We start from the raw sequence: 19,914 nt of genomic DNA on the forward strand, positions 1-19,914 counted from the left end.
GCGGCGGTCGGTGCTCTCCTCAATGTTGTTTATGTGTTTTAGAAGTTGATGGTCTCTTAATCGCATGCGTATGTTACTCGCATTATAAAACATACCAACAAAAACATTAATTTCATAGACAATAAGAATACATTTTTACATTGTGTTTACTGTACTAAAACAAAAAATCCTTCCCTTATCTAGAAACTATTCCTCATACATAATACAGAACTAGATAACATTTTATTTCATAAAATACATACTTCTTTAAAAAATAATCCTTTTAAAATAGGATAACAATGAATAAATAATTATTTGTATCGTAAATGTCATAATGAATACATCACAAAATAAATAAATAAATAATATAATATAAGTTTTGGTCTTTTTAATATAAATTAGGTAAGGTGGCCTACAAAATGTATGTACAGCCTACTACAATGATGTAGTATTGTATGATATCGTTGTTTTTTAAGAACAACATTACACCATCAATCAAAACTATCCTGGCTAAACATACTATCAGAATCATGAGCAATTCTTTCCCACATCTACAAGAGTATCGTATCATGGTTAAAGCTATTTTATCCATTATACTGAGCAGACTTTTATTTACGATGAATATATGAGAATTTATTCATAGCGTATATAGTTCAAAACCGCCCTCTTCTATCCACGATTTTTTGTCCCACTCAACCAAAATCTGACTAAAGCGACCCTTGATCACTCGAAATTCAATTAGAACTTATGTATTATGGTAGAATATAAAACCTTATATTGTGTAATAAAAATTAACGTTTTATGTGTGGGGAAACTACATCTTATCTCCTCATTTCTTATCACTTTAGTAACAATTTGAATCGTCATTGTTCAGGTGGGCAGATCGGTGTCAATGTGACTACCTTATCCCTTGGTATCGTATCTATTTAATAACACATTTATAGGCCTATCATTAATGTTCAGGTAGGCACAGCGGTGTCAATGTGACCACGTTATCTCCTCGTATCTTATCTATTTAATAACAAATTTATATCGTTAATGTTCAGGTAGGCACCGTGGTGTCAATGTGACCACGTTATCTCCTCGTATCTTATCTATTTAATAACAAATTTATATCGTTAATGTTCAGGTAGGCACCGTGGTGTCAATGTGACCACGTTATCTCCTCGTATCTTATCTATTTAATAACAAATTTATATCGTTAATGTTCAGGTAGGCACCGTGGTGTTAATGTGACCACGTTATCTCCTCGTATCTTATCTATTTAATAACAAATTTATATCGTTAATGTTCAGGTAGGCACCGTGGTGTCAATGTGACCACGTTATCTCCTCGTATCTTATCTATTTAATAACAAATTTATATCGTTAATGTTCAGGTAGGCACAGTGGTGTCAATGTGACCACCTTATCACCTCGTATCTTATCACTTTATTAATGATTTTATATCGTTATTGTACAGGTGGGAAAAGTGGTGTCAATGTGGCCACACTATCTCCCGTATCTTATCTGTGAGTAGAGGCCATCTTCGGTGGTTTTATCACCTTATATATTGTTATTATTTTAAATCTGTTAACAATTCCATATGATTACTATAAAAAATCTGCGCCACACTACTGTTACCTTGTTCATATTCTATGTAGCTCTATATTTGCAGTTAAGGTGCATACCTTGGAAACATCATGGTCACCTTATATGAGTAACAAGTCTGTATAATTGCCTAGTTAGATGAATGTCGCCATATCGATTAGCACCTTATCACTGTAGTGGCCAAGTCCACAGATTCAGGTGTTTCTGTTCTCGCTGGCGTCACCTGCGGGTGCGGTCACCTTATCTTATCACTGTGCCACTGTGCTCAGGGAAGGGAGAGTATGAATGAAGTGCCTGAGAGCTATGGTAGGGATACTCTACTCCTTCTCTCCTCACTATCACTTCATTGTCAGTGCCTTCGTCGTCGCACGCCTGTCACTCCGACTTCGCCAGTAGAGTTCGTGAGTCTCTTATTATACCTAACTTATATTTAATGTATCAGTAGAAAGTATTTATTTTATTCTTAGTAGTTCGCTGTGTTAAAAAATTTCTGTTCATTCACCAGGTAAATATAATAATTTGAAATAATATTTTTAGTACAGTAATTCAATATTATAGAAAAATATTCACATCCTTATGTATTTATTTTTTGTTAAATGCTAATAGTACATTGAAGTTGTTTTAAATTATTTTATAAGCACTTTTTTCAAAATCTATTTTAATATTTTTTACTTACTTTTTAAGCTATTCACATAAAATCTAGGTTTTAACATAATTTACTTGTAAAACATTTTCAAATGTTTAACGATGCCGGTTACAGATTTGAGTATGCAGGTCGGTAAACAGATACAATACAACAGTCAACTTACAAATTTACAAATATGAATATTATTTTTTAATATGTTTACGATTTCAACCTTATTATTCACTAAATAAGTAGTATTACAATTAAATGGACATGTTTACAGTACTAGCAAGCTTTCGTTAGACTTATATTTTTTATATTTTCTATATATAGGCTAATTTACTTCTTTAAAAGAAACGCTTTAATAGTTGTAAAAATGTATTCAAGCTTAATCGAGGTATGCCCAAAGGCATGTTATTGTTTTTTTTTTAACATTGTTAGCGGGTTTTTTTCTAAATTATTATAAAGACAGAAAAATTTAACTCGATACTTCATTTAAAGTCTACAAAAACATTAGGCTCCTATTCTACTGAAGGCGTTTGAAAATATTCTAATTACTGTTTTGTTTACAGAATCAATTACAACGTAATATGTAAACAGTTACTCAAACACTAATTATTTGTCAAAATAATCGGAGTACAGCTTAGCAATGACATAGTAACAATACACATTATACAACATTACAAGTTATCATGCCTGTTCTCGAAGTCCGAATAGCAATATGTAGATTATTTTCTGCGTCTACCACGTAGTCTAATTCACAGCCAGGCGTTTTGCCTTTAGAAAGAACTTAAGGAAGACTCATGTAAACCACACAGAAAGTCCTTAACGTGAGACGATTGATTTTGTGACGTCGGGGTCAGATACGAAAATAAACTGATTCTAATACCCTAAACAAAAATATATTACTGTACAGATAAAACTCCAAATATCATTAGGTTATTCGAATCATTGAATCAACCTTCTATAAAACACATATAAATTATAAAATAAATACAAACCCCAATTCTCATTACAACAAAATGTTTAATATTCAATGTTGTGTCTTCTTATCAGTCTTGGTATTACAACACTATAGTTTCAACGAATTTCCCGTATAACGCATAATCCCGCATAATTAACGCATAAGTCCCGTATAACGCATAATCCCGCATAATTAACGCATAAGTCCCGTATAACGCATAATATCATTAACACATTTTTAAAAGAAGTTATTAAACAAAACTTAAAACTGAATAAATATTTCGTCTAACATGGTACTTACAGTTAGTTATTTAAACGATCGATTGGAGATAAATACCAATATTTAACTACTCGAGAAAAATTTAGAAAAATAAGAAAGTGCTGCTCATAGATTATCACTTTCTCATAAGAAATGTAAAACTGTTGTTCTCTGTTATCTGGTTTGGACCAAGTAATTACGTATTTCACCTTCCATGAACTGAAACAGGTGGTTTCACTGTGTTTGATAAAAAACACAATAAATTTAACCTTTAGCTCAGCCCCACTTTCTCCTAAGACAGGTTTGGAAATCGGGCAAACGTTTTTCTATCAGCGAAGAGTTGTGTTTCCTTTTGTAATCACTTGTAGCTCCGCATTGTCTCATGATTTCACTTCATCCTAATTTGTGCGAGGGAAATATTTTGATTATAAGCATGCAATATAATTTATGTTAGCATATATAAATCATCAAGTTAGAAGTAATTTTAAGAGGTATTTGATATCAGTTTTTTAATTGATCGAATCTTCAATTAGTGAGAACGCGAAAAGAAAAATACAGCCTACCTTTCACTTGTCAGACTTCTCGATTTCCTTTATTATTATTTTTTTTTACTTAGCAAAAACGATTCCAGTTAAAAGTATCATTTAGTTTTATATTGCAACATAAGGAAAGTGTAATAGCAATGCACAATATATGTTCTACAACGATCTATAGCTTTATTAAAGCAATTTACAAACACAATGACTAAAAAAGCTAGACTTATATAATTAACTTTACTTAGTATAGCTCAGCGTTTAATCACATTGTTTATTTATTTTAGGTGGAAAAGTATTCAATATTTGATTATCAATGCAGATATTTAAGTATCTTAAGTTAGTGAAGCCTAATGGCTTTTCACACAACGTATTTGCAGACGTTATTAAATCGTTGTTATAAATAATTAAAAAAGTGTTTAGTAATATATGTAGCTAACATAAAATTGGTGATAAAAAATACATTTTAGCTTAGTTAAATATTTTAACAATCTAATAATAGCATAACGCAAGTAGTATGAATTGGACTAAAAACTATAAGGTACCTAGAGGTTTTACCCGTGCTTTGCAATGGAATATGGCCAAAAATATAAACAGATATCACTGTAAAATCATTTATATAATAGTTTCCATAGTCACTGGCGTCTTTTAGATGATAGTAATAATAACTTCATTGCATACTACATCATATTGCTATTTTTAACAAGGTATTTGAAAACAAATATAAACATTGTATTTTTCTGTCATAGATATTTTTCATAGGATTTTTCTGTAACCAGTATTTACCTGCTAAAGCTTAGGTGAAATGGGATTTTTAAATTGGAATAAGACAGAAACCGACCCAGGGATAGAGCAGTTTCTAAAAAAATCATAATGCAGATAAAATCAGACAAAACACGATTGATTTTATATACTAAATATAAATTTATAAAACCACAATGAATTCTGAAAAACATCTTCATACTAGACTATAGTCACAACCTCAGCGGAGACCGGAAGAAACGGAGGATGCTGTAAGGTGTGAACCCTGTTGTATAATACTAGGAATGTAGATTTTACCAGATAATAGTATGCCTAGCAATGATCGGAGAAAGGGTCGTGATCACTTTCGCTATAGTCAGCCACTGGACTAGGCACAACAACCACGGGATTGGCGGGAAGTTATTGGCGGGAGTTCCGACCTAACATAACCTATCTGAGCAATCATAACCTCCCGATGACGCAACCACAACGCGTTACCAATCGTGTACAATGAAATAACTTGGCATTGAATATACATGATTTTACTTGAGTGTAATTGTGAAAAACATACAAGTATTTACTACATGGTGTTTTCCAAACGCTAAACGCAACCAAAATTACAAGTACTGTCAGACACTGTTTAACGAAAAAACTATCTTATTGTATTAACTTCATTGCAGTTGCAGACCAGCTGATGTGCATTGTTGCATAGTTATCCAACGTGTCTTACTTCGCCTGTAGTAAACCTTCTGGCTTATTATTCGCCTTCGCCTTAGTGTTATTGTCAATTTATTGTAAACAAATCTGAACATGGTGTTTTCGCAAGCTTAAAAGAGCACATGTATTATAAAAGAATACGTTAAAAATATGTCACTGGATTAATGCTAAGAAAGGTTTGAAATTGTGTACCCTTTGTGATTCCAGCCCCTAATAAATCTACTACTTCTAGACTTGTCAAAGATTTAAGAACCCAGATTTGTAGAAGAAAAAAAGTCGTAGACCTAGAACACAATATCCATTCGAGCTTGCGAAAACACTATGATGAGTCTCATTTACAATAAATATTGACAATAACACTATAAACCTCATAGATACCATAACAATGCAGCACTGCATATCAGCTGATCGGCAATCAACAAAGTAAAGAAAACATAGATTTTTTTTTTTTTTTTTTTTTAAAAAAAAGAGGTTGGCGGCCTCTTTTAACCTTGCATTTGCCCGTCCACATAGACTAAGCGCCCGTGCGTAGATCGTTTACAGCAAAGCAAGGAGTGAGCCGGTACAGTACAAAGGTGAACTGTACTGATAAAATGTTATCGGCAGTGACCAGGATCCGAACCCACGACATCGCTGCCTTGGGCCCGAAGTCCGCGACGCTACCGACTGAGCCACCGACTCACTGATTTACACAACACTGAGATTTACTGATGATTTACTGAGATACAACATTTAAGCTTGTTTTTTCGTTAACTTTGGTTGCATAAAAAAACCCGTATTAGTTTATTCCATTCATCATATACCTGTAAATTGACGTGCTTTGGGTTCAAGTTGCTTTCATAAAATAACAGTACAAAATATGGCATAACAAAACTAATTCAAAACTGTGGTTAGATAATTATAACTAAAAACGTTCAAAAGATTCGAATATCTTGAAGTTCGAAAAATGAAGCTCAAGATATATTATGAGAGTGGCTTGTTATGATTTGACATTACCTCTTTTTTATATAAGTAGGCTTTAAGTATATTTCGGAACATTGCAAAACTTCTCCATCTAACTCTGTTGTATGTACTTTCGTATACGAATACAAAATATCATAAATTGTTTAAACCCTGCAAAAAAGTGTGCAATAAAACAATATTATTCACACCAATTGTTAACTCTTACTGTTGAAAACCATAACAACAGAGAAAATCTTCGTATAATCTTGAGTAAAGCATTTATTAAAATCCCAAGGCAAACTGTTAAGTATAAAACTTGTAGCTTGTAGGACTATTGTAGTGCTTTATCAAACCACCGTTCCCATAGTCTGATCATGCTGGCTCGCAAACTCGTTCAAATAAATATAGGTTTACACGTTTATACCAAATTTAATCAAAATCGGATCATTTCTGCTCGAGTCATCGTGCTAACGGACATATGTATCCGTTTGATGAATTTGAACGGATGGAATTTGTGGCCTCTAGGGAACTCAAAACGAAAAAGTCAATCTGTACTGGGTCCAGGTCTTACCATGGGTTCTACGGTAATAGCTTATTCCTTATTTGGGAAACTTGCTAAAATATACCAAAAATTTGTTAATTTGAAAATAAATTGCAGCGATCACTTTTTTGAATAATCATATACCTTTTAGAATAATACATATATTTATATATACATATTAATCTTAACATTAATTTATTTATTACGTACCGTAACGTACACGCCGTCTCCCGTAAGTAAACAAAAACGCCAATAATAGGCTATCCGGTTGAAATTTTTAAGAAAACCAAAACAGTAGACCTATATAATTTTTACAAACAACGTGAATTTGGATGAGTAAATTGTACTAACTCGATTCGTGATACGCTTATAATTTATAGTTTTAGTTAAACATTGTAGTATTGTGGAATTACGAATCCTTGGTCCTTATATCGATTTCTACATTGCATAAATCGACGCAATAGAGTAACATCCTAATTTTTTTGGTGAAGAAGTTTGCGAAATGTGTTATCTTGATAATCAATCAGTTTCATAAGTTGTTTCCTATGAGGTAATGAAAGCAGACCGGCATTTCGGTTCGCTGCGTCATTTTCGATTAGGTGGGTGCACAATGACTTTTTACTGTAGCTATTGAAATACAGTAACATAATTGGCACATCGTAGTAATAAGAAAAAAGTTATTTTATTATATCATATTATGTTACTTTGTCTTTGAAACTGCTAGGCAAACCATCACTACTGGATACTTTGTGTTTTTCTAGTTGCTTCATAGATTTTTTTCATTCTTACCGATTCAAAAAAAAAAAAAAATGCATACTTGAATCTACGCTCTTAAAACAGCTGGCTCAAGTAGAGTACTTAGAATCACTGCTACGAGGAGCAAAAAGCGTCTTTGTTTCGATTACATTTTAAACTCATAAAGCAATTTTCTAATTCGTATAAAAACAAATTCTTACAATATAAACACTCTATTTTATAAGCATGATATAAAATCCTCATAGCCATTCAGGCTGGGCAATTTGAAAAACTAAAACTACAGAATATGATGGTTAGTTGTTTGGAATAACGAAACATATGCCATGCAGTATTTGTGTATTTAGTCATGCACACACCACCGAAGAATATTCGAGTTCAAGATGTATTTTACTATAGGTACTCGGTTTGTAGTATACGCGGGCCGAGGCGATCCACTTAAAACATGAAAGTAATCCTCACGTTATTCACCCTGGTTTGGTATTAAAAATATGAATAGGCAATAACGTTTACTTACTTACATTATAGATCCTTATGCTGCGCTTCCTCATATTGGACATTTTGTAATTAAATTGAATTAGGTCTTCCTAGTTTTTGTCCCCTCTAAAATTGAGGGTCGTTATTCGAGATGTGCTGAAGCAAGAATCTAGGACCATCTTGGTTTTTTACAACTTAAATTCAGTGCCGAATAAAACCTTGTCTTAACTAGATTATTAAGCTTCACTTAACATTCATTTATTTTTGTTCAGCCCTCACGCTATATTTTCGTAGTTTGTTTACCCCTTTGTTGAACGCAATGGATGTTTACAAGTCAATATTAGCTGTTGACTCTCGTTTTCGAAATTGAGTAAATGCCCTTTCGTCTTCCCAGGCACTGACGCTTCGATTACGCATGCTCTCTTACAAATTATGAGTGCAGCCATTTTGGGAAGTAAATTTTGCAATAGTTTTTTGTGTAACAGGTGCGAAGTGGCACTTTGCTTCACTCGCGAGAAATGTTTACGCACGAGCCGCATTCGAGTGTGGAAAGTTTCTCGAGTGCATCAAAGGTACTTTACACTCGTGTGAAACAATAAATTTTTCCTTCTGTTACTTTAAAGCATAGAAATGATTAGTATTTCACACTTTTAGGTTAGGTTCAATCTAAGCTTTGAACGAAATGTGAAACATTGTACCAGCTGATCGTAGTCGTAGTATCTCTTAGTATTGCCAACTTATTTTTAAGCATACACGTATTACTTGTCTAAAACACAATGTTTTGTGTTGTTTGGTTGGAATACTGGAGTGCGGCAAAAGTAAGTAAATGCAGCAATTAGCTACTTTGCGTGCTATAATCAGTACAAGAAAGTCCGTCGTTTTGTCAGGTAACTGTAGGAAAAATTACTATGTGCGATTTTTGATTTCATTTTGTCCCCTCGAAGTTCTTCGATTCACAAGTTATGAGCAGTAAATGTCAACTGTACAAGTACTTAAATGGATTCCTAGATTAAAGGCGCAATCCTAATTTTCACTCAAGGTTCTTGGCGTGGATTTCTGTCGTGAACTATCATGTAGACATCAAATACTCGCCCTTCACTTGGCCTGAGCAGATATTGCACTCGGTGTCATAACTACTGTCCCTACCTTGACAGAGTGAGCAGTATTACCATTTGTTTTGTCATTTTTGGAATAAGAAAAAGTACCAACCGAGACATACTTCCATCATATACAGGGTGTTTTTTTTTAAACTTGCATCTTTATTTATGTAAAAACCGCAATAAGTAGAAATATGCAGTTTGCGGGAATCATCTATTGACGTAGGGGGCCCACTTGTTTTGAATTCAACGTTACATTCACATTCCCCCCCTTTCCCCCCTGCCCCCAACTTAATTTTTTTTTAATAGCAAGGTACCCCTTGTGACATATCAAATGAAAGAGCATGAAAAAAGAAAATGTTTGGTGAAATTTATTTTTCATTTGATATGTCACAAGGGCGGGTACCTTGCTATTAAAAAACAAGTTATGGGTAGGGGAAAAGGGGGGGGGGATTATCTCACAAATTCATGAGCCGATTTAAAATTTCTTTTCGCCAAAATTTTCTTTTTTCATGCTCTTTCATTTGATATGTCACCAGGGGTACCTTGCTTTTAAAAAAAAATAAGTTCCGGGGGGGAGGGGGGGGGGCATATCTCACAAATTTATGAACCGATTTTCAATTTTTTTTCATCAAACATTTTCTTTTTTCATGCTCTTTCATTTGATATGTCACAAGGGGTACCTTGCTATTTAAAAAAATTAAGTTGGTGGCAGGGGGGGAATGTGAATTTAACGTTGAATTCAAAACAATTGGGCCCCCTACGTCAATAGATGATTCCCGCAAACTGCATATTTCTACCTATTGCGGTTTTTACATAAATAAAGATGCAAGTTTTAAAAAAACACCCTGTATAATTTTGTCATGAGCGGTAACTTATTATATTTGGGTTGGAGTTTTCTTATATTCAAACAAAGGAATTTACGCTGAGGTAGAGGCTACTAAAAATGATTGTAATAGAAATTATGAGACAAATAAAAAATATTTCAAGAAACATTTCCTAACCATGTGATGTTTTGGTCTTGAAGCAAAATATAAAAGGTTAAATCACATAATTTCATCCTCAGTAAGAAAATACTGCTCATTATTTAGGTATACATCTACGCAATACACACGCCACATAACTATTTGTTTATCTTTTTTCCAGTGGCAATAACGTGAGCTATTTTTGAATTCCTTTCTTGTAGAGTCTTTGTTCTTTCAGATATGCTAATTACATTCCTCGATATATTTTGATACCGAGGAATAGAATGAGAACATCAGTAAAAACGAAGGCTTCTACATAAAAATAGATGTAAAACAAAATTTAATAAAAACAAAACTAAAAAACCTTAGTAATTTTGTTTCATCCAACAGCAAATGAATAATAATTAGAATCTTAAACATGTTTAGCCTTTTAACCACTTTTATTCTAATGAAATATAACATTTTTTATATGCCTATCTTGAATCGTTTTATGCTTTTGCGTTATGTGTAAAATGTGTATAACTTATTCTAACGACCCTTCAAGAAGTGGATCCTTTTGTTAGACTAACGATGGCGTAGTAAAAAACCGCCGAAACACATGTAGCAAGTTTTAAACAACACTACAGTACAAGTTAAGTATTGTCCGACAAGGTAAGTTTCTAGCCATTATTTGTCATTAACACGCAATCCTGGGACTACCAAAATTAATTGAAATCCAACCGTCATCTTAATGATGAGTAGGATACAAAGTCAGTACATCACTCAGTCCCGCGTGGGCTCGTCTAGAGGTTGGCAAAATCCCTAATAACTCATAATGAGATGTAACGCATACATCGTGTCCAAAGTACAAGCGTTTATCAAATCAATATTGAAATGTCTCAAGGTTATTGCTCGAGGGCCATTAGCTTACATTCAGGTCAAAGATCGCCCCAGTTACATTGCTAAACGCAGACTCATTTTTTGCCTATGTTTTTGCTCCCTGTTACAATATGCAGCGCGTCTAACCACCTATTATATACCTCTCTCCAGTAACAGAGGACAGACTTGGGGAGAGAGCTGGTCTAGTGGTAGAGCGCGGGGCGTCAGTGCCCGAGGTTCCAGGTTGAAATCCTGCCAATCACCAATTCTACTGTATGTTATAATGCAGCAACTCTCTAGGAAACCTGAAAGCCTGAAGCACAGAAAACATAATATTATTTACAGTTTTCTGTGTAGTAGATTTTCTGTGCCTGAAGTACTGTAATGTGCAAAGTAGTTCCAGGATGAGAAGATGGGACATAAAACATCACTTATTTACCGCTCTTGTAATTCATCGCACAGATAACTTCAACACAAATCTGCAACAGACAATTTAAAGCTTCCCTTTTTAATACCACAAATTTAATTTACTGGATGATGTTTTGGGATTTCATATCAAGCATTTTATCTTTCTTTTACTTGTTTGGTTATAAAAAGATGCATCTTATTTAAACGTTATAAACTGAAGTGTGTATTCCTGCAGTTAAACATTTGTTAAATTACAGGTTTTATATGTTTACCTCAATTTGTCAACGAGTTTCCAGAAACAGCTATACCTACTGAGGATAGCTGTTCGATATCTCATGACACCTGACGCCAAAACTACAGTGGGCACTATAAGTGGCCTAGCGTATCTGTGAGCGCAACAGGGTAATTTTGGTGCCATGTAGCTTTAAATTGACAGTGGGCACTTTAAGTGTCCTAAAGACCACAAAAGGTTAAGTATCGAATCGCATTTGACGTATATTTATTGCTAATGAGACTCTTTTAATATTATTTTATATGATAATTACCTATCCTATGAACATTTTTATTACTTAACAATGTCATATAGCAGTAAAATCATACATTACTATTTAGAGTAATGTGTAGGGTATATTAAGGTAGGTTTAGGTAGCTTGGGGTAATTTTAGTTCAACTTTAAAAATGAAAATATCGAGTTGGCAACACTGTCACTGTCATTCATTACAAAATTAAATTTAAAAAACTCTCATATGTGGTTAAGTTTCGATTTTCCAAAGAAAAATTACAAGTACAGTACCGTATAAAGCTCCTGGGCGTTTTATGTTGTTTAAATTTCAAAAAAGTATATTTATTTCGTTTTCCTTTTAAACATATAGTTAAATGTTACTCGTAGATAGTGGTGTATCGTTTTAGCGAAGTTCCCTTTAGGGTAGTAGCTATTACCGTAATGGCACGTTAAGCCCTCGGCCCGGGACCGATTTACTTTTCATTTTGATGTCCCCAGAGGCCAAAAACACCATTCGTTCAAATTTTATATATGTAGAGAGAGTTATATATGTGGCCGTGAACGCGATAACTCGAGTAATTTTATGGGTTTAAGGTGGGATAAACTTGAATGAGTTCGCGAACCAGCATGATCGGACCATGGGAACGGGGTTTTACCCGGTTTTATGGGGTAAAAATTGGGGTTTCTCAATTTTGACCTTCAAAACGAAAAATTTCTAAATTTCTCTCTAGACCTTTTTAAAGAGCATCAAAAAACAAATCATTTAGCGTATCAAAGTGTTTTTGTACGGTTATTGGCAACGAAGAAAATTAAAAAAGTTGAAAATTTAAAATTCCCATGTTATTCTTATAGAGAATATTGTAAAATGTTGTAGTTGGCTTGTTTATTGATATATTTTGATCAAACTTGACCAATTTATTTATTTTATACTAAGCTATTATATTTAATTTTATAATTATAAAACACACTTTATTAGTTTCCGTGTAGTAGCAAACCTAGTACTCGTTAAGCCTAATGCTATTTAATAGATTTAATTGAAAATTCAGATAAATAGAAATTCGCTTAGTCTGCAGGTTTGTTGCGGCGGTGGTATTATTATTTCAAATTTATATTGTGGTTTATTTCCCTTTTATTTTCGTCCCAGCTCAAAATAGTTGTATCTGCTACCATGGTTTCGACGCTAGTTGCGTCATGATCAAGTTGATAGCCACTGTGTCTTGACCTGTGTTATACAGGCTTATTTACCTATTTTGCCTGAAGATCTTTAGGGTGTTAAATTACTCTATGCGTATTTCGTGTCGTCATCGCCGGGCAACCGCGACCGCGAAGTGAACAATAACTTATAATGATAAGATTAATCAATAATAAAATTAATAATAAGATTAATAAGATCTCTGAAGTAGATATGTAAAGTGTAAATAAGTGTGAGAAGAAAAGCTCCATAGAGATGCCTCACTCAGTGGCGAAATAAATACGCATAGATTAAGTAATTTAATACCACACATGACCTTAAGAAAAAATAGGTAATTGCATCTCCTGAAGGTACCATGTCAAGAAATATTCGCCACTTGTCATTGTAGGACATGACTTGAAAGAGTTATAAGCCAATCATCGGTCTCAGGTAAGAGACACGACTCTCGGCTTTTTAAAGAATTAGAATCGAATGACGAAGTAAATCTAAACAACACATTGGTTTCGGAAGTTTGGGGTTGTCTTGCTTCAGCTCTCCGACAATCACTGCGGGAGCCAACTTATTTAGAGGCTTTTTTACTAACTAAAACGACTTTAAAACGTAAAAAAAATTAATATTTGTTGAATGGGTAGCTTGTATTTCTAAAATTTGAAGTCAGATTTGTTTGTTAACCTTTATACGATTTAAATTATTTTAAAACATTTAACTCTACTAAGGTTTTAGTGGAAGTCGATTTCAGCGCCATCTCTTGGAAACTTTACTAACTGTAAGAGGCGCTAGCGCATCTAACGGTGACTTGGCGAACTATTGTCCACCTCAGTGGCCAGTGCTAGTGTAGTGACTATTGAGTTAGTCACATGGTGTAACCTACTATTATTATAGTCATGGTGAAACCTTTTTCTGTTATAATTGGGGCTGGACTCAGTAGTGCCGAGAATGATATTAATGTATCCCCACCGCAGCAAACCTTCATCATCTGATCTAGGACCTAGGCGAATTGAAATTGCATTTGCCTGATTGGATTTTACCAAAATGTATTTCCTTAAAAATGTAGGATTGGATTTACTCCCACAAATAACATTATACGTTTGATGAGTACGTGTCTCTTTTGGAAAATGTTAAAATTATGTTTATTTATTTATTTATTTCAACTGACATCTCCATTTTACAACCATACAAATCAAATCAGTACAACTTAGGATGGCTTATATCTGCTGTGTCGAGCATGTTGCCAAACAAGTCGGGTATAGTATCAGTTTTGAGATGGATTTCGAGACTACTGTAAATAGTTGTGGTGGATTTTTGTCTTTGAAACGTAAAAATAAGAAAAAATGGTGGCGTTGGTCAAGGCAGTGGTTGTTAGAGGAAACAAACTTAGCCACATTTCGCTCCTAAGGATATCACAACTCTCTTTACGCGCATGTTTGTTACAATATAGTTTACTTTTGACCTCCCATAACGCCTTTTGGTCTCTGTACAGTTAAATGAACTCTGACCGGAATTTTATATTATCATTAGATAACATTATGGAAAACAAAAGTGTTTACAAGTCACTTGGGGCAATAATTTCACAGCTCAACCATACAAATATAAGTCACAACTGGAAAGTGGAAACTGTGGCCAGTCGGGCGAGCGGCTCGACGATTTCCCACAAAGGCTGATGCCCAGTTGCACCGATGGTCAAAGGAATTTGCAAGGGTCGACAAAACCCTCCCTCCCAAAAGTGACCAGTTGCATCGGTGGTCAACAATCTGTCAAGCTTGGATGCTCCTTCCCCTCCTCGAACGCTTTAATATACCTACCCCCTCTTTTACGTTCCTGTTCCATCGTATAATATAGTCTGCGCTATATATTTACCATACATAGGGAACTAGCAGCCCTTTCTTTGCTACGGGGTAAAGAGTAACAAACAAACATTACAAACACGTAGACTGATATCAACACACTCTATCATATAATTTTGCCATAAAACGTCTATCTCTTTGTCTTGAAATATATTTACTGAATCGTATTTTTTGGAAACCTAACCTAACCTAACCTAACCTAACCTAACCTGACCTGACCTGACCTAACCTAACCTAAACTAACCTAATCGTTTACCGTACTAACTACGTTTCACAAAACTTCAATGGGAGGGGAGGGCGTCAGGGGTCTTTGACCGCCAGTGCAACTGGACATCACCCTAAAATGACCTTCGGTGCAACTGGGCATTCGATCAGTGCAACTGGGCAACTGCCCTCACATACGTCCCAACCAACGATCAACAGGCGGACGGCTCGAGTCGGGTGGTGCTACCGGACCTAGCACCCGACCTGACATATCCGTCGAGCATGTCGGGTCGGAACCCACACACTGTCAAATATGTTCGACAAGACGTTGGATCCCGACATGCTCGACCAACATGTTGGATAGTGTGTGGGCGGCTTTTAAGAGTCTCGTTTTCACTGGAAATATCCACCGCTTGTAAACTTGAGGAATCCCAAACCTCTCTGGAACTATGGTTTGGTGTAAGGGGGTATGGGCAGGGGTAGGGGGGTTTTGTAAAGAAATTGTGCCAGGATTTTTACTTTGCTCTGTTGTTTCATCAAATATTATGTTTTGGCTCAGTAACAAATATTTTGGATAAACTCTTCGTTGAAACGACCACAAGAACTGCAGAATTCAGTTCCGAATCAGTGCTTTGTTTCCAAGTAATAATGGCATAATAAAGATTAAGTTGTTAACTAAATCCCACTATTGTAGTGGCTATCGGTTTCGGTTCGTCCCAATTTACCTAGGGTGCTAGAGCCTAGATCAGTGGCAGTGGGCTCCATCTCCATGGCTACATCGTCCACGAAATGCCACGACCATGTCACGTAGGCTCAAGCCCAGAACAGTTTTACAAATTACAGTACTTCAAATTAGGCCAAGATGGTCGTGACTTTAAACAGCTAAAGCTGGTGATTGTCAGGATTTTATTCCGGGACCGCGGGGCTTGAATCTTCGGTTCACTACTAAAAGCTACTCAATTTGCTAAGGTAAAACCTGTTGCCAAGTAGTGCCTACACAAATTATAGTGGGAAGAGCCAAGACATTAAAAAAGTCTTCTTATGAAACCATGTGATAGAAGAAACTTTTTACAGGCTTCAAAATTTGGTTTCAAACTTTTGAAAGTCTATAATTCATCCGCAATAACTAATCTAATTAACAAAACCTTATCTTAAGTATTATTTACTGTATCTTGAACTAAACAAATGGAAAAATTGAGTCCTTGAGTGTTGATTACACTTACGTATTGTTTTTTTCATGAAAACCTCAACTTTCACATTTTGCATAAGATTTCGACCAATCAGGTCCTCCAATATTACTTTTGTCTTTTCCCCATTCCCGGTTTCAAGCTGGTAGCACATAGTATTTTCCTCCTGTTTAACTAGTTGTGTAAGGGGTCCTTGTAGTCTTGTCTAGTTTCTAAAAAAAGAAACCCAACTGAGCGCACAACCTACGTTAGATTGTCGTCATAACAAAACTTATCAGTGGTTTGGCTACTTTTCCATGACCTAGAAACACCCACAAACAATAAAAAATACACACGGTGCTACTTCACCTCTCACTGTGCTTACGTAATAGAGTTAGATGTAAGTAGGTGGAAGTGGGAAAGTAGCATCGAAATTGCTAGGTGCACGAAGTTCCGCGCTCTTCGGTTCTTCCTCTATGACCAAAACAAATTGCTGTTTCTACACGTGCGGCCCCGCCAAAACCGGTTGATTGGCGCTGCAAAGTTCATTGGCTGCGGAACCTTATTTTCAATCAATTTTCTTGGAGGGAGCTTTATGACATTGAGGCGTATGTTTTGCATAGTAATTACAATACCTCTTCTTTGCAATCTGTTAAGTTTACAACCCGAGTATTATAGGTTGAAAAAGATTAAAACTATTTCCAACATTTTCCACGATTCCTGATGAAAGTATTGGCAGAATTAAAAGTTACAGAAATACTACAAAAAAATTTTATTTGACAGATAATTTCGGTTATTTTCTATAATTTTTAGAAGAAAAAAATAAAAATAGTTTTTTCGATGTATCGTAATACAGCCCTTAAAGTTTTTTTTATCATGATGGAAAATACTCACAATCATCTTATCATTAAATAAACTTACCATCACTAAAAATTAACTTCAAACGAAGGGCATTAAATATTATTTAATTGGTGGGTTAAATCCCTAAATAATAAAATACATTTGAATTAGAGACTTCCGTTGTGCATTGCAACGTTTCCGCTTTCATATACCTAATTAATTATGTTAATTCTAGCACTCGACTGTCTCTAATTTTGCAATTACAATTGAAATTAAGATTACGCAACAGCTCTGAGATGCAATTAGTACTGAAGTGTGGGGGCATTTAACAATGGAAATCTTTTTCTCATTTCCAACAAGATTAAAGCACTTAATAACCAACATTTAGCCGAGCTTATAATTGACATATGACACAAGTGACACGAAAAATTCGCCCATTCTAAAAAATAACAATACTTTCCAGAAAAAAAACAAGCTCGTTGAAAAATTCTCCGAAAAATTAGGACAACACCTTAATTGTATTGGATGTTTTACGTGTAGTGGTTTCATATTAGGTACATTCAACAAATATTGCCAATGTTAATTTATCAAGTTAGTTTAGTTCAACAGCGTTTGTACTATGGGGTAAAAATTGGGGCTTCCCATTTTTATCCCCAAAACAAAAAGCTTTGCAATATCCTTCCAAACTATTTTGTAGAGCTTGAAAAAGAAATAATCTAGTAAAATGAAGCGTTGTTGTATGTCTAACGGAGCGAGTTGTGTGTCGTATTAATTCCAATGGTATTCTCAGGGAGAATAAATAAACTGTTGTAGTTTGCTTGTTTATGGCAATATTTTAATCAAATTTCACAAATGTGTTTATTTCAAACCAAGATAAAAATTTTTCAATAAAACACGCCTTATTACCTTTCCTGTAATAGCAAACCTAAGCACTAATAACCTTAATGTTATTTAAATAGGAATGAATTATATTTTAGTGGAAATCCAACCAGGCAAATATAAGTTCGCTTAGTCTGCAGGGTTTGCTGCAGTTTGATAATTTCTATACGCAGACTCATCACTTAGGGCGGGCATTAATTGCGCCAACTGACCTGAGTCAGGTAGTCGGGTATTCCTGAATTGTGCCAACTACTCCAAAGAGCCACCCGATAATTTCATTAACGGGGTCGCAAGTCGCAAGTGGCGACCCTCTTTTACTGTATAATTGGTTAGGATAGGTTAGGATGACACGTAAACAATGTTATTCCCTCTGCCGGCAACTCACCCTTACCTGGCTTGGACTTGGCGCAAATAAGGGACATTTTTGGGACCCTTAAGGGGATTGGCGCAATTAAGGAACTATTTGGCGCAATTAATGCACGACCATCACTTACAAGTGCAGGCGGGATTGAATCATAAGACTGGGAACTAATGTCGTATACCAAAGAACACGGATTTCAAATTAGTTGTTTCCAGAGCTCGGCGGTTATTCCCATGATCGAAATATCAAAAATCGTTAGGGAAGCTTAGTATATAATGGGTCATCTGAAACCCCTGGCATTAACTTGTCTGATCCACGAGCTTGTGATCGTGCAAAGGGGGTTTTCTTGTCGATTCCACTTTTCTTCAAGGACATTACCAGGCCAAGGTCCAAGGCTAGAGAGTACATAAAACTCTACTCATGTCGAATTAATCCTTACTCTCATAAAAACTCTTCTGCTTCTCTAACGAGTGTTTTACGGTTATAAATGACTCTGGCAACATTGCATGTTGTGTGAAATTTTTCGCAAAACGTTATATGATCATGTAATAAATACCCCTGCTGCAGCAAACCTACAGACTAAGCGAATTTCAATTTACCTGGCTGAAATTCCATTAAATTATTCCCTTAAAATGGTCCTTTTTCCTTATTTAAATATCATTAAAGTTAATGAGTACTTAGGTTTGCTGCTACAGGTAAGATGATAAGGTGTGTGTTTTTTATTAAAATATTAATATCTTTGTATAGGGTAAAATAATCCAAATTTCATTAAAACGTGTCCACAGACAAGCAAGCTACTACAGTTTATTTACTCTCCATACGAATACGTAATAATTTTAAATTGACACTTTTTGGAATTTTCTTTTACCGTTAGGTATACAACAACGCTTCAGTATACTAAATAATTTGTTTTTTTAGCTCTACAAAAAAATTTCAAAATTTTATATTTTAGGGTGAAAAGGGGGAAACGAAAACGTTAATTGGTCCTGGGTCCAGGTCTTACCAAGAGACCTACAGTAACAGCTTATTCCCTATATGGAAAATTCGCTAAAAACAAACACTACTTGCGGTCATGTTTGCTGCTAACTGTTACAATGAAACAATTCACACTTAAATGTTGTCATAGGTAAAGAGTGTAGAGTGTATACAGATAGATATTATATAGATACTTGGACTCAGCAGATAAAAGCATAACCTCCGAATTATGAACAACTCAATTATAAAATTGTCCAGTGTCCACATAATTTTAGTTATTAGCATTCTTAATTCAGGAAACTGTATGGGTACTTATTATCTCATTGCCAAAAATTTTAACGGGGGGGGGGGGGGGTTGTCATGAATGAATTTGCACGCCTGATCTGTCAGAACGATATTTCGGCGTTTGCGCAAAGTTAAATGTCCACAACCCGATGTGGGCAATCACTTTTGCGCCCATCGCGTTGTGGGCATTTTGGATTTCCTCAATCCCCAAATATCGTG

General features: G+C 35.0%; 1 protein-coding gene across 2 annotated transcripts in view; it reads left to right on the top strand.

The window, feature by feature from the left end:
• Positions 1 to 1,906: 1,906 nt before the first annotated feature.
• LOC128999104 (scavenger receptor class B member 1-like) overlaps positions 1,907 to 19,914 on the top strand; it is a 78,485-nt gene continuing 60,477 nt past the window's right edge. The window contains exon 1 of one of the 2 annotated variants that reach the window (XM_054425463.1): positions 1,907 to 1,969. The gene's annotated coding sequence lies outside the window, so the exon portion shown is untranslated. The other variant, XM_054425462.1, reaches the window with a different exon arrangement.

This window comes from Macrosteles quadrilineatus, unplaced genomic scaffold, assembly GCF_028750875.1.
Source record: "Macrosteles quadrilineatus isolate MER2022 unplaced genomic scaffold, UCM_ALF_1.0 Scaffold_7__1_contigs__length_78375512, whole genome shotgun sequence".
NCBI lineage: Eukaryota > Metazoa > Arthropoda > Insecta > Hemiptera > Cicadellidae > Macrosteles > Macrosteles quadrilineatus.